Raw genomic sequence first — 23,555 nt, 5'->3', positions numbered from 1 at the left:
ATTTTTGTGATTAAGTGGGAATCAAAAAACTCTTTTTGTTTCCGCTATTGTGCATAGATATGAGCTACACCAGTTAGCCTTTGCTCGTCTAGCTTTTCCAAATCTTCGAGTCTTTCTGACAATTCATGTCCAGTCCACTCAAGATTCTGTGCTACCCTTATGTCGGCAATAGAAATTCTATTGGAAGTATGGCATCAAGACCATAAACAAGGTTAAAGGATGTACCATTTAAAGCTGTTTTGAATGAAACTTGATAAGCCCATAGGGAAGCATGGAGATTCATTTCCCAGTCTGTCCTTCCTGAACTAACCACTTTAGTCATAACCGAGCTAAGAATTTTATTTGTATGCTCAGCTTGTCCATTTGCTTGTGGATGATAGGGAGCTGATTTGTTATGGATGACCATAAACTCATTAAGCAAATACTCTATTACCTCATTGAGGAAATGAGTTCCCCGATCACTGACAATCTCTATTGGAAGTCCATATCTCGTGAAAACATACTCATATAAGAATGCAGCAGTGGTTCTGGCATCATTCTTTTGAGTTGCTTTAGCCTCGGCCCACTTGGTCAAATAGTCCGTAGCTACAATGATATATTGATCTTGGGTTCTTTAAGTAGGTGAGTGTATTGGTCCAAGAAAATCTATACACCATTTTGCAAAAGCTCTACTCCCCATCATTGGTCTTAAGGGCATGCTATCTACTCGTGTTGGCATTTTTGCTCGTTGACAAGCATCACACCTTCGAAAATATTCTTCAGCATCTGCAAAAAGTGTTGGCCACCATATGCCTGCCATCAATATTGCTATTGCGGTGGTCTCATTAGAAAAGTGACCTCCAGCTAATCCAGCATGTGCTTGTTCTATAATCGGAATAGACTCGTTTTCATTTGTACAAAGACGCAAATGTTGATCTTTACCTCTCTGATACAATTGGTTCCCAATAAGAGCATAGTCTCTTGCTTCAGTTTCAATTGCTCTCTGACGGCGTTTACTCATATCCTTAGGAAATGTTCGGCTTGATAAGTAACCAGATAATTACTCCACTTAGGAATAGGTGACATTTGAAACAATGTTACATGAGGAATGGGTGTTTTTTTTTGACATTGAGGGAAATCCTTTACAAAAGATCTAACATCTCTCCTCATTGTCGATCAAAATACTCCAAGTCTCAAGATTCGTTGCATAGTTTGGTCTTTCGCAAAGTGAAGTCCTACTATGGTAACATGTGCTTGACTTAGGTATTGTTTTTTTTCTTCAGGTTTAATGCACATGAGCAATACTCCGTCCCAATTTATTTTGTATAGCCTCCCAACTAGTAATTGGTACATAGCCAATTGCTCGATTAATCCGATTCTGATAGGAAGTGGTATTTGTGAATCCACTTGAGCTATTGTCATTAATGAAACAATGTTTTCCGACCATCTAGGTATCATTTCTACGGAGAAAAAATAGGCATCTGGTAAATCATCGTCTATCCCTTTAGGTGATTCTCCTGAAACAATCCTTGATAAATGATCTGCTCGTTGATGTGTAGTGCCTTTTTTTACAACCACAGTGAAATCAAATTCAAGGAGAATGATGAACCATCTCATTATTCTCCCTGTGTTGCATGGCTTGTTGACCAAATACAACAAAGCTTGGTGGTCCACAAAGAACACAAACTTGTTGGCTAATAGGTAATGTCTATACTTTTTAACGACATAGATCATTCCTAATCCTTCTCTTTCGATGGTGGTGTAATTATTTTCTTCCATATTCAATTGCCGGCTAGCATAAGATATAGGAAAGTCAATTTTTCCGTCTCCTGGTTGAGCTAGTATACAACCGATAGCAAAATTAGAAGCATCTACATGTACGTGGAATACCTTATCCCAATCTGGTGCTTTCAATATTGGAGCTGAGGTGAGAGCTTGCTTAAGCTTCATGAAGGATTCTTCGCATGCCTTGGTCCATTTAAAGTGCGTAATCAAGCTATACATGGGTTTTTCATTATAGCGTACATGTAGATGAACCGTCGATAATATCCACAATGCCCCATGAAGGCTTGTACTCCATTGATTGTTGTTGGTCTAGGCAAATTTGCAATGACATGAATCTTCTCAATACACTACAACAAAAAAAGGTGTCATCGACGCAGATATCGATGCACTGCATCGCTATGTGCGTCGATATTCGCGTCCCTGTGAACCTGTCGCTATTTGCGACGCAGATATAGACACAGATAGCGACGCGCATAGCGACGCAGATAACGACGACCATAATAGAAAAAAAAAATTCTTGGGCAAAGGGCAGGTAGCCTGGCCTGTGCCCAGTTAAAAGATGGACACAGCCACAGCCAGTCTTCCTGCCCTCTGCCCAAGAAAGCGAGCAGCACCAAAATCAACCATGCTCTCGCACATAGAAATTTCGGCAGAGTTTCCTTTGCTTTTACATAAACTTTTCAAAAAAACCCATATCATGTATATGCCTCCTACATGCTATCCATGTAGGATCTAACATGAGATTTAAGGCCAATGAAAGACAAGTACCGTACCAACTGAAAAGCATAACCATAACGAACCATAACCATAACTTAAAAGCATAACCATAATGCAGATAACCATAACCATAAGCAAAATTAACAATAACCATAAACATAACCAGAAAGTTAAACATAACCATTAACAAAACCTGAACCATAACTATGTGTATACAAGAATAGGAGAAATAACCATGTCTATACAATGACAATGACAATAATCATAACCAGAAGGGAAACAATAACTGTCTGAACAATAACTGTCTATACAAAAAAGAGACACAGAAGCGTGTCTGTGTCTCACAAAGCATATATATGAAATCCAATCCACTAATGACTAGGCGTCGCAACCTGCACATAGGACAATTCACAAAATTAGTATTGATATTACTTCACATATACTTACTTAATTAAATCAACTCACACATATTAATGTCTCACCCCAAGCGATCAGCGAGACTGTAAGGCCTCCCAGTCTACAGGCTCTCCTGAAGCTTCAAGATCATTCAATACTTCATAGATACCTCTGCGATATCCATCTGACTCCTCCTGGCATGTCGGAGCTCGATGCATCGCAAGATTCTGCGTTTATACAAAAATCAAAGTAATAAGAATACATGATTCATCGCATTTTAAAAAACGCCATAGTTAAGATTGGATTAGAAACTCACAAACTCATAGCGAAAGGTGTCGAAGCCTCCGCTGCCAAGATGAGATGTCCCCCTGGTCATCTGTCGTACCTGCGCAGCCTCACGCTGATGTCTGAACCGCGTGTCCGCTATCCGCTCATCCTCCCTGATCTGCAGCCACGTGTCGTGTGGGATGCCCGAAGGCTTCGACAAGCCGGTCCTGAAAGCCTTCCGAGCTGCATCTCGTTGATGTTTCATGGTGTCCTGTGCAACACCCTTGATCCACCTCCTCGGAACAACAAAAGAACCCAGAGCAGGATGGTACTCTCTCAGGATGGTCTCCACTATGTAATTGACTTTGTCCCCATCCTGATCGCCCCAAGACGTAAGAAGGCTGGTCGAAAACTGCAGCTCCGCGAGCTGGCGAATCCGCTGTCGCATCTCAGTCCCGACTCTATCCATGTCAACAGAACCATTTGCCTGTACAGTATAGATCTTGGAGGCACTAGGATCGTGTGCCGCCCAAGATGTCTGAGGTGTGCCAAGAGGTGTTTCAAGAGGTGTGCCTGGGTAGGACGAGGGTTGTGAGCGAGGAGGGGTCGAAGCATCTATGGACCCTCCTCCACAGCAACCACCACCTCCGCCTGACGATGGCCGAGATCGGCAAGTGCGCCTGTGCTGTGGAGATGAGGACGTACCCGCCTCTGTCCCACCCCTAGGTGTCGAAGCGGTCGTGATGGGAGAAGTAGGCGTCGTACCCATAGACATCCTCCCCCCCGTAGGCATCCCCCCTAGGCGTCGGACCCTCCGGTGTGAAGCCCGTAGGCGTAGTACCCGTGCCTCTGGCTACCCAGTACTGAGAACCCTCTGCCATCTGAGCAGGCGTCATCCGTGTAACAAAGCCCATGAATGCATATGCACTCATGGAAGCCGGATCTGGAATCTGGTCTGCCATACTAAAGTCCTGCACAAAGAAAGTAAAATAAAGCGTCAGAACACAATTGTTTAAATTAACTTTAAGCTTAATTTTAAATCAGCGTCTTTACACAAACACTTATAGGCCTAGGCCTCGACGAGTGACGCATCATCGATAAGATCTTGCACCGTATCATCCTCTATCTCTAATTGCAAACATAACTCTGCCCCAACTCGTTCTAGGAGATTGTCTTCATCCATTGCATCTTCATCTATAAGTGTCAATTCTGGCTCGTCTGCGTCATCCCTCGTATATCTGTCAGCTTCCTCTTCCATACCTTGGTCCATCTCATCTAATGTCACAGTAGTATGGACGTCGTCTAACTGACTTTCCTTCAGGAGATCTTGCCCTTCAAATACTTGTTTATTTCTTGGAGAAACCTGAACCACAAACCACCATTGTCGCTCTCAAGGGTCCGGTACAAATACCACTTGCTCGCAATGTTCGGGGAGAGCAAATGTGTCGCTCGCATCTATCCAAATCTTTGTAGAATCTATTTGCACAAGTTTGTTTCCATGTCTACGTATCGTTGCATTGCGACCAGAAGTAATCACCTTGAACCACTTCACATCCAACAAAAACATCTCAAATCACCTGAAGCTTACTTTCAGGATATCTGACACCAGACCACAGTAATCCCGGTTGCTAGTGCTTTCATTCGTGTCTCTAGCACTGGCCCTGCTCTTTTGCATGAAACTAACCATTACCCCAATGTCAAACGTGTTTCTTCTGCTGTCAATTTTTTGTGTTCTGAAATGCTTTCCATGAGACCACAGTGCCATGTATGTATGATGCTTCCAGTCACATCCAATAGCCAGCTCTTCCTCTTCTAGAGATATGGGTTCTCCGATCTGTCGAGCTGCTCTCCCTGTCTTGTCCAACCATGCCATTGTAGGGAATTCAGGTAGAGGAGCGAGATAGTCTGGCAAGGGTAAGCCTCTAGTCGTTCGACTTCGCCTAAAATCCTATCGCTCCCTATTGCGTCTCTCTTTCTCTTCTTCGTACCTTTCAAGCCATTTTTGCATCGGCGCTGAATTTAGTATACAGAACTTCATGATCTTTTCTCTCATTGTCAGGTTCATTTTCTTCAGCCAGTCTTGCATCCTCCTCATCGCTCCACAGTCGAGGCATTTCTGGGTCAGAAACGGATAGAAATTCGGTCGTCAATACAAGATACTCTTGCACCAGCCATCCTTCTGCCATGCTCCCCTCTGGACGCGCTTTTTGGCGAACAAAACCCTTAAGTGTTTTCATGAACCGCGCTAGAAAGAACATCCAACGGCTGTGGACTGTACCTGCCACTGCAACCTCATCTACTACATGGACGAGCAAGTACATTTGGATACTTAGGCAGCTCGTGGGTAGATACTTCTCAATCATGCAAACTGCCTCAATGGAGTTAGCCCTTGCGAGTGCAATAGATTCCTCCCGTATCTCCTTGGAAGAGATCCACCGTACTAGCTCTGAAATCTTGTATATGCAGGTCTGCACTTCCTCCGTTAAACACCCCTTGATCGCAATTGGAAGAATGAATTACAAGAACTTATGCCAGTCGTGTGATTTCAATCCTGACAGTTGATCGTCATGGGTGAATGCTGTCTTGAGACATCGCATATATCCTGTTGGCGTCCTGAACTCTGAAATCACCCTTTTCACTTGCCGCTCTTCATTTTTTAGCAATACCCATGGCGCTCTTGGAAGTTTTGTTTGGCCAGCTGCATTGGTGAAAGGCCATAGCTCTGGCATCTTTCCAAGTGACTGAAAATCATCTCGTGAAGCTCGATTGTCTTTGAATCATTCCCATGATTGTCTTCCAGAGGAGCTCTCCCGCATTCTTGAATATATGCATTGGATTCAGCAAATGGTTAATTAATAGATCACCCCAGTACGACAACGTATAGAGAATGGACAAACGTTTCATTCCTGGAACAGGTTGCCCCTCATGTTGCTGGCATCGGCGATGCCACTCTTGTACATGCATAGGACGACATTCAACGCGACCAAGCTGACCTTCGCGCAAGTGATGGCCATCTGGAAGATAACGGTGGTGGCCTTGATAAATTGTCTTTCGAAGAGAGGCAGAATAGCGCACATCCAAAGACTGCACACAAATTGGACATGCATTGTGTCCCGAAGTTATTAGCCCTGCATATATTAAAGCATGAATCAGGCCAAGGCAAAGGGCTTGCGAATAGGGAGAATTTTGTAAATCAATAACCATTACCAGAAGCTTCTCCGTATCCTGGCCAATCATGCATAGTCCACATAAGAAGTCCATGGATCCTTGCATGCTATTGTTCTACTGGTTCAACTGCATTTGCTATGTCGATCCCATGCCATAACTCCTGGAGCTCTTCAACTAGTGGAGCTAGATAAACATCCATGTTTTTTGCCTTGAACTTACCAGGTACAATCAACCTTAATATCAAATCACCCTTCTTGATGGCAAGCCACGGCCGGAGGTTGTAATTGATAAGGCACACAGGCCAAGTGCTCCATGACGAGCTTCTCAAGCCAAATGGATTGACTCCATCCATTGCCATGCCCAAACGCAAATTTCTTGGTTCACTCTTAAAATGTGGCTAGGTATCTTCAATGTGCCTCTAAGCCTTTGAATCAGCGGGCACCCTAAATGTTGCGTTAGTGGATCTATTCGTAGAATGCCACCACATCAACTTTGCAATGGAACCACAACGAAACATGCTTTTTATCCTAGGAATAATAGGGAAATGCCGCAACACTTTAGCTGGCACTATCTCGCCAACTGCATCTTGTTTGTAGTGCATTGCTCCGCACTTAGGACATGATAGACAATCTACGAACTCATTGCGAAAAAGAATGCAATCATTTGGACATGCATGAATCTTGTTGTAGTCCAAGCCAATTGAGGTCAGAAGTTGCTTTGCGTCTGGCCTGGAGGGGGGCATTTCATTGCCAGCCGAGAGAAGTTGCTCCCGCAATAACCTATTTAAGCCACATTAAATTAAAAAGCTCTCCGAGCACATCACCGCTGCAATCGAAAAATCTCTTTTGTAAATTACGTACCTAAACAAAGCAGTGACGCTTGCATCTGACCACCCGTACACTGACTGAAGATTCAAAAATGCCAGACAAGTATGAAGCACAGATACTTTGGCGCCTTCATAGATTGGTTGACGTGCCAACTTCCTCAACATGTCTTCAGGAGATAGGCGCATGGCTTCTGGTGCTGCTTCGTTCGCGTTCTCCTCGCTTGTCTGGAAGAAGGCATCCAACATCTCGTCCATGCCATCGTCTTCTGTCTGTAAGCCCTTTTCTGCTTCCATACGTTGCTCTATATTGGTCGGACCTTCACGCATAATCTTTTTTCTCTCTCTCTCTCTCTCAGATGTAGGTGCTATGTTGTAGAAATCAATGCCCGTTCCGTAGGAGTCATATCGCAGATTTTGTACAGTTTCTCTAGCAAACTCTCCGTACTTGTGCACATGCTCATTACATATCCTACGCTTGCGCATGATTTGATACTTGCAGAGCGTACACGAGCATGCAATCTTTTCCTCCATGTTAGTTGATGACGTTGCCATCTACAATGATTATGAATGTTGTTTTAATATATATATATATACTCCTCACAATGTAAACTACCTCGCATTCTCTAGTCTTGCCCAATCTCTGTACACCTCGGTCCAGAGGTGTACGGAGATCAGGACCACCGGGTCAAAATCTCGTCTTTATTGGTCAAATCCTATATGGGTAGACACATACGTGCACTCCCAGGTGTACATGGCAATGCATGTAGCAGGAAAAACCCCTTTGCCTCTTTTAGTTCCATAGTTTCTTCTCTATCTACGTACCCTATCTCTCGTTCTTTCTCTCTCGATCTCGCTTTCGCTATCTCTCTCTCTCTCTCTCTCTCTCTCTCTCTCTCTCTCTCTCTCTCTCTCTCTCTCTCTCTCTCTCTATCTATCTCTCTTTCTCTCTCTATTTCCCTGTTTTCCTATCTCTCTCTCTGTCTCGCTCTCCACTTCCCTATCTCTCTCTCTCTCTCTCTCTCTCTCTCTCTCTCTCTCTATATATATATATATATATATATATATATATATATATATATATATATATATATATATATATATATATATATATATATATATATAACTCTCTTTCTCTATCTCTCTATTTCCTATCTCTCCTCTCTCTCTCTCTCTCTCTCTCTCTCTCTCTCTCTCTCTCTCTCTCTCTCTCTCTCTCTCTCTCTCTCTCTCTCTCTCTCTACTTCCCTATCTCTCTACTGATCAAACGAGCGACTGAGCTAGGGAGATCTAGACGCCCACGACTGCGGAGGACTACACAACATCAACAGAGGTTGCATCAGAGGATCTAGCTTGGTCACTTTGGCTCGACGTGCACAACGCCCGGTCAGACTACTGACCATGGAGGAGATTGATGAGATCCGCCAGCGACAGATGCTGGATCTCCAATGATCTACCTATCCCAACTAGCTGGTTTAACCGTTTAGTCCACACCCAACAGTTTAGGATTCAATAATATTTTATTTTGTCATCTTCTTACTCTGATTTTGTATCAGATCCATCACATTGTAACTTTCTTGTCTCATGTCTCATAAGTCACTTTGGCCTTTCGAAGACGTTAATATAGCATTTCATTTCATTTCTCTCTTTAATTTTAATTTCCTAAGAATACATTAATTCTCTCTCTCTCTCTCTCTCTCTCTCTCTCTCTCTCTCTCTCCCTTTGATTACCTACACACACACACACACACATTTCTCTGTCTCTCTCTCTCTCTACACACACACACACACACCTCTCTCTCTCTCTTTCCTACACACACACACACCGCTCTCTCTCTATTTCCTACCCACACACACACACCTCTCTCTCTCTCTCTCTCTCTTTCCTACACACACATGCACACACACACACACACACCGCTCTCTCTCTCTCTCTCTCTCTCTCTTTCCTACACACACACACACCGCTCTCTCTCTCTCTCTCTCTCTCTCTCTCTCTCTCTCTCTCTCTCTCTCTCTCTTTCCTACACACACACACACGATGTAGAGAGAGAGAGAGAGGGAGGGGTTGGGGGGGGGGGGGGGGGGGGGGGTGGAGATGGACATAATACCTGTGCAGCAGGTTTCGGCCAAGATCTGAGTAGACGAAAATGGCCCGTGCGTGCGGGTTTCTCTTTTTTCCCCCAAATTTTTTTGTGTCGCGATACGTGTGGATATACGCGTCGATATACGCTTGGCAAATAAAGCCTTTCCACGCGTATATCGACGCACGCTAATTATGTCGATATACACGTGGAAAAGCATGGCCGTCGATATATACGCATCGATATCTTCATGTAGTGTTGTAGTGATATCAATAGCTATGCCATTTTTAGACACTATATGTCCAAGAAGTTTTCCTTGTCTACCCATGAATGTGCACTTTTCAGAATTTAAGCAAATCCTATAAAGTCTACATTTTTTGAATACCTTTTTGAGGTGTTCAAAATGATCATCCCGGATTAATGAATGTACGCATAGATCATCCATATATACTTTGAAGAATTTCCTAAGATACTCTTTGTAAGCATGGCTCATCAACCTTTGAAACGTGGCTGGAGCATTAGTTAACCCAAACGACATAACTTGATAGGCAAATATATCCTATTTAGTGCAAAAGTAGTTTTATGCTGATCTTTTGGGTCAACCAAAAGTTGATTGTATCCCGAAAAGCCGTCTGAGAAGCTGTAAGCACCTTTTCCTGCAAATCATTCTAAAACATGCTCAGTTATCGGAAGAGGAAAGTTGTCTCTGATGATAGATGCATTCACCTTTTTGAGATTAACACACACTCATAATTTTCCATTCTTCTTGGGTATTACCACAATTGGAGACACCCAATGTATGTGTTCAATTTTGTAAATGAATTCGGCTTCCTTCAGTTTTTCAATCTCTTCTTTTATTTTCCAGGAAAATGTTTCGTTATACGTGTATGGTCTCTGTCTACTTGGTTTCGCGTCATCTCTCATGGGTATGGTATGTTGACAGATTTCTAGATCAACACCCTTGAGATCCTTGTAAGACCTAGCAAAGATATCCCGGTATTCCTTTAACAAGATCAGCAAAAGATTTTCTTCTTCTTTGTTAGGTAATTCGCAATGTAAGAATGTCTAGGCTCTTCTCCTGGTTCAGCCAAGTCTATCCTTTTAGCATTTTCAGGTCCTTCATAAGACTCGCCCTATTTCTGTAGTTCCCTAACAGGTTGTTCAATCCGATCTTGGAGAGTATACTTTTTGTAATGGGATGGAACATGCATTACATCCTTACCATCCTCTTCCATGTTTCCATTTCGGTTGTGTATATCTCCTTTAGAGCTTTTTTCAACTCTTGATATTTCTTTTTCCACTCGACTCTAGTAATGAGTGGTTTCTTATCCTCTGCTTTTTCTTGAGTACCCTTCCTTGTCTTTCTCGATGTTTGAGACATTTTTGAGTTTTTGTTTGAAGGATATCTGCCAGTTAATTTGTCCTTGACATAATCATTAGTATCTATCTGCATCAAGAATTGTATTTTACTGGAGACTGATGGCATAGGTCATGTTTTCACAATTTTGGTGTCTCTCTTTCATCTATACCACTTTTGTCTTCTTGATTTCTGGTTTGGAAAGTCAAAAAACTTTTCCTCCCCTCCTTTTAACACTAGGTTGGTAATGGGACACTTTTATGTCCTGTTAAGTGACCATTTTCCTTGAATTATGTCAAGAGTTTCAAAATGGATTTTGAGGTGTTATCTATCTAGAAAGTTGTCTCATGAGCTGAAAAAAACTTGACATTTTTTCAGAATATCAATTCCATCTTTAACATTGTCCTTGCACAACATTTCACAACCTAAACTGTGTGAAAAAACAGGTCCAGTTTTGGCTTTTTTTTTTACTTTTTGCAACTATACCACTCTAGAATTCATGTTTGTGAGGTCTATAATGCTAGAGAACTATATTTAGTAGTCCTCAACATGTCCTGATGCTTCTAGGGAGAAATAAATATTAAAGTTGTAAGTTATGACCAGATTACAAAAATTGACAAATCCTGTTTTTTAGCCAATTTTAGCTCTTCTATGATTTTTTTGGTGGATTTCATGATATCCAAATGCAGTTTTGATTTTCTATGTCGCATATTGTAACATAAAGCTAACATTCCTTGAGTTTTGGGGCACCTAATACCCTATTTTGCATAGTACACAACGATGGTTGATTTTTTCAATTATAGAAGAAAACGAAACATTCTAGTATATGAAGTATAGCTTTTTCAATATTGTTAGTTTCTTGTGACAACTACATGAATTTTGTAGGTAGTAACCATATCTAGTCATAAGGATCAAATTTGGCTAGATATTGAATAGTTTGGCTAGATATTGAATAGTTTCTATGGGATTCTAGAACTCATAATGTTGAACCCAGTTTTTTCATGTTTGTTGTATTTAACACTTCATCTTTGTCCCCAAGATTCCCCTTGGTAAGAGATGTATTATTCTTTTGACATGCTCCATGGCTCCTTATGACCATAAAGGACAATAGGGAACTAAGAAAACATGCATATATTATTTTTATTGAACATGGCTATAGAAACTTTGATGATATGTTTGCAGAATGGTAAAAATTCAACTTTTTTGTATCTATTTATTTTGGCAAAACAAAAAATATTGAGTGAGAAGCAATCATATGTTCTGATCACCAACCCATTGAATTTAACTAGGGAATTTATCTCAAGTCCTACAAAAATCCCTAATCTTATTTTTATGCAACAAAATGTAAGAAATGACTGTTTTGATGAAAATGCACTGGTCCATCAACTTTGGAAGCTTGGTGTGACCAAAAGATGAGAAATTTTACAAGTTTCTTATTTTTTCCATGTGTAGTAGGCCTTGAACTATAACCTCATGAAAGGATTTTACAAAATGAGTGGATCTATTATGGTTTTGGAGGTTTTTTTCAAAACCCTGAAAGGACACTTTTATGTCCTGTTAGGTTACCAACCTAGTGTTAACAGTAACTTAGCTCTCGTATGCTCTTTTTCTGACCCCGAATCTTCTGAGGTAGTTGAGTGTTCATCTAACTCATCAGTTGCATTGTAATAGAGGTCTAAAAAGACTTGTTGAGCTGTCATTAAGTCCTTGGGTTCATCATCTTCATTTTCAATGTTGAGGATTGAAATCATTTGGATGGGAATTATATCATAGCCATCCTCATTGAAAAATTGAGTAGGTATAGATGTATTCACACATACTACCATTGTCGCTAAAATTTGAGTCCACTCAAATGGCTTAAATAAATGTTCTGGAAAGGGTTCAGGTATGTAGGCTTCGTTTATGAAGTCCCTTTTTAGGATACATTCTTCTCATCTTAAGCCTCCGTTTTCTGAAGCTCCACACATCCAAATAGGAGTATCTTTGTTTAACCAGGATGGGAGTTTGGTTTCAGATGAAGAGATTGAATCAAACTCTTGGATGGGTACGGTGTTTTCAAGACATCTCTATAAGTGTGATCTTTTAGATTGACTCTTGTTATAGATCCCACTTGCTTTAAGTACAGATAGTTGTTTCCCTAATCTTGGATAAGCTGTACCTATCGCAAGAAAGGTCTTCCCAATATGATTTCATAGTTGAGTTTTTTTCCAAAGTCTACTATGGAAAAAGTGTATTGATATTCAATTCCGCAGGAACTGACTATCACTTTTTCAAGCAGCCCTAATGGTCTCTCAATGTGTCCGTCAGCCAACTGCAATTTCATTCAAGTTTGTCTAATGGCTGACTATCCCCAGGATTCTCATACTGCTTTAGTGGCTATGGCTATGCCAACTCCACTATCTAGTATTGCCATGGTTTCAATGTCATTATATTTCACTGGGAGGGTGGTGTTTCCTTCTTCTCCTTCATAATATTCACCGACTTTGCTCATAGGAACTAATTGAATCTCTTTTTTTTCCATTTCATTTTTCAATTTCCCAAATTCTTCAACATTAACCCCGTTATCCCCACCTTCTGTAGGTTTTTCTGTAAATCGTTCCATAAGTATGGTCTTAGTTTTAACAGTTCTCCCAAGGTAAGAGTGCATTGGATGGGTGTAGACATGATTGAATGAATGCTGTCTACTTCTAGGGTCTATTCAGCTCTTTTTACTTGAGTGGTCTTGCACACGATGGGTTCATCTTTGTTATCTCCCAAGTAAGAAGGTAATGTTTTTAATGTCAATGGTTTCAACATTCTTGAAGCTTCCGATCCACAATCCCCGTAAAAGGATTGTAAATCCATGTTCATATTAGAAGGTAGGTTATCCAACCAGACTTCCTCTATAGGAGCTGGCTTTAGAGCTAGCCTTCCATCATTGATCTCTCTCACTTTTTCCCATAAGTGGCCTAGCCAGTCTTCCTCTACGAATGGAATTCCATCTAAGGCATCTTCGTTGTCCGGCACTATAAGCTTTGGTTCATTTGTTTCAAGGTGGGGTTTTGCCACCACATCGTTTTTGGATTTCGTTTCTTCTACCGCAAGCTCTTCAAGTTTTGCAATACTTTCAAGATTGGGTTTTTGTTTTTCCAGCATTTCTTGCGTGATTCTTACCAAATTTTGATAAGCTTCCAGCTTAGCTGCTTCCATGTCTGGAGATGGATAGTTTTCCATTTGTTTTCCATGTTTTGCCTGCTTTAGGTCCTGCTTGGTAGGCTTCCAAGGCGGCATTAATAGGCTCAAAAATTTTATCAACTAGAATGGATCCTCCAGATTTCACGGTTGTTTCCTTGAATTCACTGCCAGTTTCTTTCAACTTGTCCATGCTAGCTTCTTTGCTTTCTCTTCGATTTCAACCCGTTGTTTTTGTTTTCTCATCTCATATCTTTTTCTTCTGCTCCTTTTGATTCTTTGAGAAGAAACTTTCATGTTCTCCGAATCATCAGAGGAGTTGTGTTTCTTTTTCTTTGCCTGGGCTCTAGTGATTACTTTGATTGGAACAATCGGTTCACTCTCTGATGAGCTACTAGGCATCACTTGGACTATGTTTGCTACGGTTTCTCCCTTGTTCAAAGGATTTTTAGGACAATCTTCCGAAAAGTGTCCTCCCTTTTTGCAACATTGTATGCAATAGGCTTCAATTGGTTTGAGGTTTTTGTCAGGCTCTGGACATTCATTTTTCCAATGGCCATCAGCACCACAATTATGACAACTTCCTTTTCTAGGATTCGTCATGGGTCTTCCCATGGGAGGTCTGACACCTTGATTAGCTACATAATACATTGGTGCTAGCTCTGGTGGAGCATAAGTCACCGTTTCTTCCATTGGTGGTGGATGTGGATTATACCAATCTCCTTCTACCATTACTGTAGATGGACTAGGCTCTGCATAGGTTGTAACAGGCACTAATGCTTGTTCGTCTTTAACTTATTCAGAGTACATGTACTTTACAGGTACTGTATTATGTCCTGGATACGGAGGTTTTTGTCCTAACACAGGTTGAGGTCTTTCCATACGCGTTGGTGGTCTTTGAGCTTGGGCCATATTATGCTGATATCTGTACATGGGCTGTCCTTGTGACCTCATGGTCACGTACTGAACATTCCCATCATACTTTGGTCTAAAGTAGCACTCGTGGGTCTCATGGTTGGTACATCTACCCTTGATTACATACCATTTTTGTGGCCTAATTGGTTGTCCCTGTGGAGGTATCCCTTGTCCTTGTTAGGAATGGGATCGATCTAGCTATGGTGGATGAAAGAGAAACATAGCGTCAATGTGTGAGTGTGTGTGTAAGCAAGGTTATCACTCAAGTGAATTAGGTTCCAAGATAGAATTAGCTTGGACTCATAAACACAATCTTGAGTATTGAATTGGCTTAGCACAAGCTCACCATAGACAAGCATGTAGTGCAAAATAGAGTTGTGTTTATTCATTCATGAAATGAGCTTTAAGTAGCTCTACAGCCTTGCTTCACAGTATGTGGGATAAATCCACTCTCCTCTCCTTGACTCAGCTCTTGAGTATTGACTTAGCTTGGCACAAGCTCACCATAGACAAGCATGTAGTGCAAAATAGAGTTGTGCTTATTCATTCATGAAATGAGCTTTAAGTAGCTCTACAGCCTTGCTCCACAGTATGTGGGATAAATCCACTCTCCTCTCACACTTTACAATCCTCCCCTTGAGGTTTGGACTATGACAGGGTACTGAAGATGCAGAATCCACACAGGATGATAAGTTGCTATCCACACAGGATGGTAATATCCACACAGGCTAACAAATTCCACATAGGATGGTGATATCCACAGAGGATGATAAAATCCACACAGGAAAAATCCACAAAGGATGGTGATATCCACACAAGATGATAAAATCCACATAGGAAAAAGTCCTCCCCTACAAGTAGAGAGGCTGCATCTTCAAAATGGGTCTTCATAAAAGACAATGTTGCTCTCTCCTTTGTCCTCTTCGTCTTCTACTATGTGAGCTGATCCTTTGATAGGTCTCTTCCCTTTGATAGATCTTTCTCCACTACTACTACCTCCATTTGAGTAGCACCAAGAAGGAGGGTGCCCCTTTTTACCACATTTGTTGCAAGGTTTTTTTGTGTAGCAGTCTTTCGCTACGTGACCCATTCTTCCACATTCATAACACTTTCTTCCTTTTGTCGATGTCGATGGAAAATATCTTCCCCTTGAAGATGTTGCGATAAAAACTTCTCCTGATGAGGTGAGTGAACCTCTTTGCTTTCTTTCTTCTTCTTGGACTAAGTTGATGACATCTTGGAATGGTGGCACTGGTTCTTTTTCTTCAAGAATTGTGACTAAGTGGTCATAAGAAGGTGGAAGTGCACTTAATATTATGGCCGCTTTGTCATCTTCTGGTACTTCAATTTGGATGTAAGTGAGCTGCGTGACAATGCTCTTAAACCTATTCACTAGGCTAGCAATGTCCTCCCCTTCAATCATGGTAATTTTGTAAAGTTGTTTTTTAAGACTAACTTTGCTTCTTTTGGCCCTGGCTCCAAAATTACTTTCTAGGATATGCCAGGCATCATGTGCATGCTTACATTCATCTATGAAATGCACGTAGTTGTCATGCAAGGAGGTGATGATGATTCCTAATGTTTGTTCGTCTTTGGCCAAATTATGTGCACTTGTTATGAGTGTAGATGCCCTAGTGTGCACTCCATCGGGTTCGGCTTGTTGCTCTAAGGCAGTGCTGATGACAGACCACAAACATTTTTTCATAAGGTAACCTCTTAACTTTGTTTGCCAGGTGTGAAATCCTACCCCATTGAATTTTTCTATTCCCTTGTCCCCCATTTGAGCTAATGGAGGGGTCTTAGATTAGGAGAATCTCCTAGCCAGTGTCTACCTCTTTACACGAGCACAATTGATGATAGAAAATTTATTTGTAAATTTGTGTGCTTGGCTGCAAGATTTGAAAATATTTTAATGAGAAAGAGAGTAAGAGAAAATTACTTTGAATTTTGTGAAGCTCCTCTTCACGGGTGTGAAGCCACTCTTCACAAAAAATCACTTGATTGCTCGAGGAATCTTTTTTCTTGAAAAGCTTGTTCCTTTGATAAGCTTTTGATGCTCTTTACTTTAAGGCTTTGAAGTTCTTGAAAGTCTCCTTTGTATGTTGGAATCTACCCTTGGGTTGAATATCCCGTGTTGCTTCTGGTTTGTTGCAGGTGGGAATTGTTTTGAAATAGCCAAATGAAAGATTTTTGAAGTTCTTCGGACAAGAATTGTTGAGTGAAATTGATGCTTCTTGAGATCAAAACCTTTGGTAGCATTTGGATGTCCACTTAGGCAAATCTCGTAGCTTATGAATGTGGGATCTCTGTTTAAAAAAATGTACCCGGGAAGATGGTCTTGAGTGGTTGCTTGGTGAGCTCTTGAGGCCGGGAGTGATTGGAGCTCTTGAGGCCGGGAGTAGCGCGGGAAGGGGGGCATGAGAAGGGCGGACCTGAAAACCTTTAACAAAGTTTTGAACGCGCGGGTAAGCGGGGCACACCGGGCAAGCGGGGGCAGAGTCGGGCAGGCGAGCGGGGTCAGGCCGGGCGGCAGGCAGCAGTCTCGGGAAAGCGCGGGCAAAAAAGGGCAAGGCGGGGGCAGTCCGAGCAACCATTCAAAAAATTTATGCGTGTGAGCACTCCCCAGTGGACCTGATTTCTTGAGATTGAAGTGTAGCTTACCGCAGCGCTCAAGTCCGCCTTATCCCTTTGCTTAAAATAGGTTGTCATGTTGAACCCACGGCTATCGCCCTTGTTCCAAGGGTCAAACTCCCCTAGCCAAGTGGACTTACCACTTTGCTTGTGGTAGGGCCTCAAAAAATTAAATCTATTCTCGGCGTTGCAGAGAGGTGCACCCACAAAACTCAACACATACACCCTTTTTTAGTAAAAAATTGGGGATGGAGTTTAAGGCGTTTTCGAGCTCAGATTGCAAAGCTGGAAGGCTCTATGGAAAGCTAGTGAGAAGCACTTTGATAGGATGTGAGTGATGCTTGGCGAGCCTGAGGTCAAGGAGATTAATTGAGGATGAACAATTGTAAAAATTGAAACAAAAAACCGGCACGAACGTGGTCTAAAATTCCAATTAATGAAACTACCAATGCGAAGTTGTCTATTAGTGACTTCTAATGACATCTAATCCTCCTTTGTTAGCTTAATGAACGTGGGTAGTGGCACATCCTTTCAAGGGTCCATATCCCATCATTTATTAGCATTAAAAGGGTGATTAGGAATCGGATTAAATAAAAATTATGCAATGCAAAGCAATACTAATCCTACTAACACACAAGTGCATAGCAATAATGCTAGCTAGCATACTGAAGCTTTGATACCAAATGTTAGGAATGGGATCGAGCTAGCTATGGTGGATGAAAGAGAAACATAGCATCAATGTGTGAGTGTGTGTTTAAGCAAGGTTATCACTCAAGTGAATTAGGTTCCAAGATAGAATTAGCTCGGACTCATAAACACAATCTTGAGTATTGACTTAGCTTAGCACAAGCTCACCATAGACAAGCATGTAGTGCAAAATAGAGTTGTGTTTATTCATTCATGAAATGAGCTTTAAGTATCTCTATAGTCTTGCTCCACAGTATGTGGGATAAATCCACTCTCCTCTCATTGACTCACACTTTAGGACAAAGCTTACACTTTACAGTCCTGGTCCTCTCATAGGTGCTTTTTGCATGTTGTTCATCCTTTTTAGCATATCTTCTATGGCTGAGAGTGGTGCCGCAACAACCGTTCCCACTTGTGTTGGTTTTGTGGAAGCTGTCTTCTCGCTTTGGTTATCCTTAAGAACATCTTATTCGTTGAAGATCTCGCAACTGTCTCCTAAGTCAATAGCATTTGACACACATGCTTCTAGGGTTGTATGCTTTTTACCATAGAGTATAGCATGAAGTTCTTTGTTTAGCAGTCCCTCTAGAAACAAAGATACAAGTCATTCTTCTGTAGGTATCTCCATCTCTGGGCATCTGGCAATGTATTGTTTCATTCGAGTTGCACAATCCCTAACAGACTCACCATGTTTCCATTTAAAGTTGTAGATTTGAGCTATCGTATTATGTTTGATCTCCCTTTTGAAACAAGCAGCTACAAATCCTTGAGCTAACGTGATCAAGTCCATGATTGACCTTGGTGAAATGTTTTGGAACCATTTCAATGCTTTTCCTTCTAATGTCATTCCAAACCCCTTGAATTGAGTATGAATATCGAATATACTCTCTGCTCTTAGCACTTGCTTAAAGCTTGCTATGTGGTCGTATGGATCCCCTGATCCACTGTATTTTTTGACCTATTTTTGAAAATCAGCTGGTCTGACGCGTCGGTTTGGTTTAACTCCAGGTCTTCTGAGAGTTGGTCCTGTTCCGAGTCCTTCAAACTAGTCTGTTGGAAATAGTGACTCATGTGGCCCTCGATTGGCCTTAGTGTCACCCGGATTTCTACGTGATGAGGTGGTTTCTCATTTCTTCATTACTCTTAGATGATCTCTCACGGTGTTCATCTCTTGGAATTGCTTCTCGTCCTTGCCCCAATATCCAATCTCGTATGGAATACCCTTGATATTTGGTTTGTTCTACCTCCTCGGAAGTCATCATAACAAAGTTGTTGTTATAACAGTCCCTAGACAGGTAGGTTGGTAGGTCTGCTGATCCCTTATCTTTGATCTTGAAGATATAGATGATCTTCATGGCCGTTAATTGTCATAGTTTGGCATGAGAAATCCACAAAAGATCTTTTATGTTTCTATCTTCCCAACAATAGACTCCGATCCTAGGATTATCCGTACTAAGCCGTTTCAAAGGCTTCAAGTCTACTTGATCGTATCCCTTGAATTCTAAAGTTGATGGTCCTTCTTTTGTTGACATGTCCGGGATTATGGTGTTTACTTCTAACCCCCATTTGTCTATCACGTCAGGGTTTTCGACTTGTAAATATCAAGTTTCGTTGTGATCCATGTATATTTTTCCTTGTTTGTTTTCCCTAACCTCTTCTTCAAACTCAATACCATGGTCATCAATGCGAATAGCATACTCCTCGTTAGGGACCGAGTAAACCTAGGCTCCATGACGGTTAGTTTTGTAAAAAGATAGTATATGCTTATAGCGCACTGTCGTTCCGGTTTTCGAGTGAGTCGAGTAAGAAGAGATTTCGGATGTTGAATCTGAAAAAGTGTCTGAGACTTCTTCAGGAATTGTGTGCAAGGAATTGCCTTGATTAACGCTTTCTTTGGTAGATTCTCTACTGGAGGTTTCTCCGAGTATGCCCTGATTTCCTAGTACTCGACCAGATCTAAGGTTCATATAGAGTTATGAAGCCCTGGATACAGTACTCACCTTTGGATTGACTTGTCATCAATTTCCACTTGATTCAATTGCAACTTTCTATCAAGCCACTGATTCCTCGTTTGCAACGTGATTCCTGTACAAATTTGATCAAGTTAGCTATTCTTCTATAAGGACAGTAGAGTTTTTGCTTTTCTCGTGATTGATCTCTGTGTATCACTTTAAATCGAGCTATGAGAGTCAAAATTTGACTTTCAAATTTGACTTTAGCAAAAAATCAAAGGTCTAATCTGCAACCTGTAAACTGAGTGTACATGTATCAATTTTGATCCGATTGAACCCAAAATTGCCATGTGGCTTTATATTATGTTGGTCTAACACTGTATAAGTTCAAAAATCAAAATTGATGTCTCTGGATAGCAGAAGTAAATAATCACAATTATTTAGTTTTGTCCATTTTTTACACTCTTTTGATAGGTTTGGAAAGTATACAACTTGTTAGAGTCCCTGGACAAGTTCCAATAAGTTTGGACAAAATCTAATCAAGTTTATCAACTATTTGGTGTCAGCAGACTCTGATTTCGAGAATCTGGCTTAAGTCTCACTTTTGGGATCCAAATTTCACCAAAATGGATTTGTGAGGTCTACTTGATGTGCTTGACCTTGTGGTATACTCAAATTTGCAAAATCATCAAGTTTTGAAGCAAATATAAATAATCGTGATTATTTAGTCTAACAATATTTTAGCAAGTTTTTGTCCCAACTTTGATACAGATGTGTTAAGCACCTTAAGTTAAGCTTCCTAGACAATTTTCATCAAGTTTGGATAATTTTTGGTCAAATGGTCATCAATTGTCTGTCAGCAGACTAACTTTGCAATTTTTGTCACATATTTCACTCCAGTGGTCCAAATCTTACCAAAAAATTTGTATTGTGGGCTTATTACAACATGGTGAAACTAGTGGTATGCTGACTTGGTCAAAAAAGTTGAAAAATTGGGCAAATGTAAATAATCGCAATTATTTACTTCTGACAAATTTTTGGTCAACTGAGCATGTACACATGTTTATCACATCAACATAAGCCTATGCATCAAGTTTCAACAAGTTTGGATAAATTTTTCCCCAATTTATACTCAAAATTCAAAAAGTCGGTACAAACTTTAGTTTTTACCGAGTTCTTTGCCAGTTTAGTGATCCAAATCTCTTGGGCCTTTACAAAATTTGTTTGTACACATGCAATGAATCAATGGTATGAACCTTGGTCAATTTAGAGCAGAAAGTTAATAACCGTGATTATTAACTTTAGGCTTAAAATGAGCACTTTTTTGCAATTTTCTCGAAGACAATCTTTATATGAGCTGTTTTAAGCCTATGAATCAAGTCAAAACTTAATTTGGCCTAAAATATCAAGAAAAAGTAAATAATTTGATTTTTGACCAACTCTTGAAATTTTTACCTCAAAGTGTCTTTGAGCTTACCAACTGGTTCAGACAACTCTTAGGCTTACTCTCCAGTTAGATTGAGTAGATTCGAGTCTTTTCAAGCTATTTCTAGCCGTAGACCTCAAATTCTGCAACTTCCAATAACAACTCACACTTGATTCTTTCAAAGAGAGCAATGTTCTAAATTCCACCTCGGATCCTACTTACCCTACTCCTAGATTCTCATGCAATGCGGTTGTGGAAAGTGTCCACAAACACTCGTTTTCTTGTGTTTTATTATGTTTTTCAGAGACTTGATCTTAAGACTTGTCTTGTCTACCAATCATTCTACAATCCTACAATCCTAAAGGCACTTGACAAGTACGATTACTTCCAAGCTACCTCTGCACAACAAAAGACTACAATCTTTAGCTATACGATTTCTAAAAGAAAGTTTTGAACTCTAAGCGAATCTAGAGGAAGTGGATAGACACAAGACGCTTGTGTATTTTCCTAGTTTAGGTCTCTTCGATCCCCTGCAGCAGCGACGCCAAATGTGGGACGCATGCCTAACCTCACTATCCTATCTTATTGCAGTATTAGCGAGAACCACGATTAATTTGTCAAACCATGGGACGAAGATGACTCGACTAGTGCGTAGAGGCAACAAGAGGTTGTCAATCTTTAAAAAAAAAACTAACAACTCGCATCTAACTCAGGATACACTCAAGTGACTGAAATCACTAAAAGCCAATCGCTCATCGGCAAGCAAATCACATCCGTTACAGCATCAAATGACATCCAAACGTAACGAATTCTAGGAAAAGTTTATAAAACCTAAGCACACATGCTTATGGTCTCAAAACCCACTTTAGGTCAAGTTCCAAAATTGCGATTATTAACAGCAGTGGATTTTTGACCTAGTCGTTTTCGACCCAGAATGCATTTAAATGCTTATCAATGATTCCCCAATACCCCACCTATGCTTAGTTTTTTATTTAAAAGTGTAAATTCCTAGTTATGATGAAATTAAGCCGTGGGTCGACGACGCCAAAAGCTACGAAATATTGTGAATGGCTTACTTCAATGCGTAGAGCTCTTACCTGTGGTTGCAATGCCACAAATGCAATCGCAATGTGACAACCGGAGAGGGAGTAGGAAGCGCGAGAAGGAGAGAAGTGAGCGTTGTTACCTCACGCTGTGTATTTTTTATCCAAAAATTAAAAAAAAAACTTACAAAAATTGGCTTTTATACCTTAGCCAAGGTTTTTGGGTGGTCAAAACTAATAATCTGGAGTTCTACCAAAGCTGGGACTCGCTGATACAATTTGGAATCTTGTAGCCCCGGCTCATTAATTACAAAGTTTATCTGAGAAAATAGGAGTTACAATATTCCCGATTTATCAAAATAATAAATGTTTTACAAAGAGAACTCCAAAAAATGGTGTCCGTGTTAGCTTGCTGCTAACAGGTATGCTCACAAAGTAATTTCACAAAAGTACTCTTTCTAATTTCCGCTACTCTCAATTTAACAGGCCAATTCCATTACATTGGTATCGGAGCATTTGGTTTCTCTTTTCTTGCTTAAGAAGAGAGGTCCTTAAGTAGCCTATAAATGGTTGATTTGTTAATTATATTAGGGTATGTGGAAATGGGATCTATTATCAATTTTGTTGAGCCCACTATGTGGGATATGGTGCACACCTCGAGAGCTTTGGACTTAATAATGCAGTCTTTTTAGACTTGCCTACGGCTTTACCATTACTAAGCCACAAGAAGTTCAAAAGGAGCTAGCCCTCGGCAACTCTACTATGTTAGACCTACTCCACTACTCTCTATAATTAACCACTTTGAGCTGCAGGTGTAGATTAAGAGCCGATTTTCCAAGGCTAAGAGGAGTTGTAACTAAGGTTTGGAATTGCCAAAGCATACACTAAGTACATACACAAATTTTGTAAACATGGATGGCAATAACCAAGAGAGTAGAATGAACATTGATAGATTTTATTTTGCACATGAAGATGCTAATGATGATGCCCCAATGTTTGTCAATTATCTTGTTAATAGGGTTGTAGCAAGCTATGGGCAACCCTGCTTTGCAAGCCGTATTTACACAACAACTTTGTGCTTATGGGATTCCCCTTCCTCTCCAAGAGGATAGAGAGCTTAGGAGGCCTCTTGAAGAGAGCCCCAAAAGAAGACT

Source organism: Adiantum capillus-veneris, chromosome 10, assembly GCF_014529385.1.
Source record: "Adiantum capillus-veneris isolate H3 chromosome 10, ASM1452938v2, whole genome shotgun sequence".
NCBI lineage: Eukaryota > Viridiplantae > Streptophyta > Polypodiopsida > Polypodiales > Pteridaceae > Adiantum > Adiantum capillus-veneris.
The sequence above is the reverse complement of the archived record's forward strand: the minus strand, read 5'-3'. Positions refer to the sequence as shown.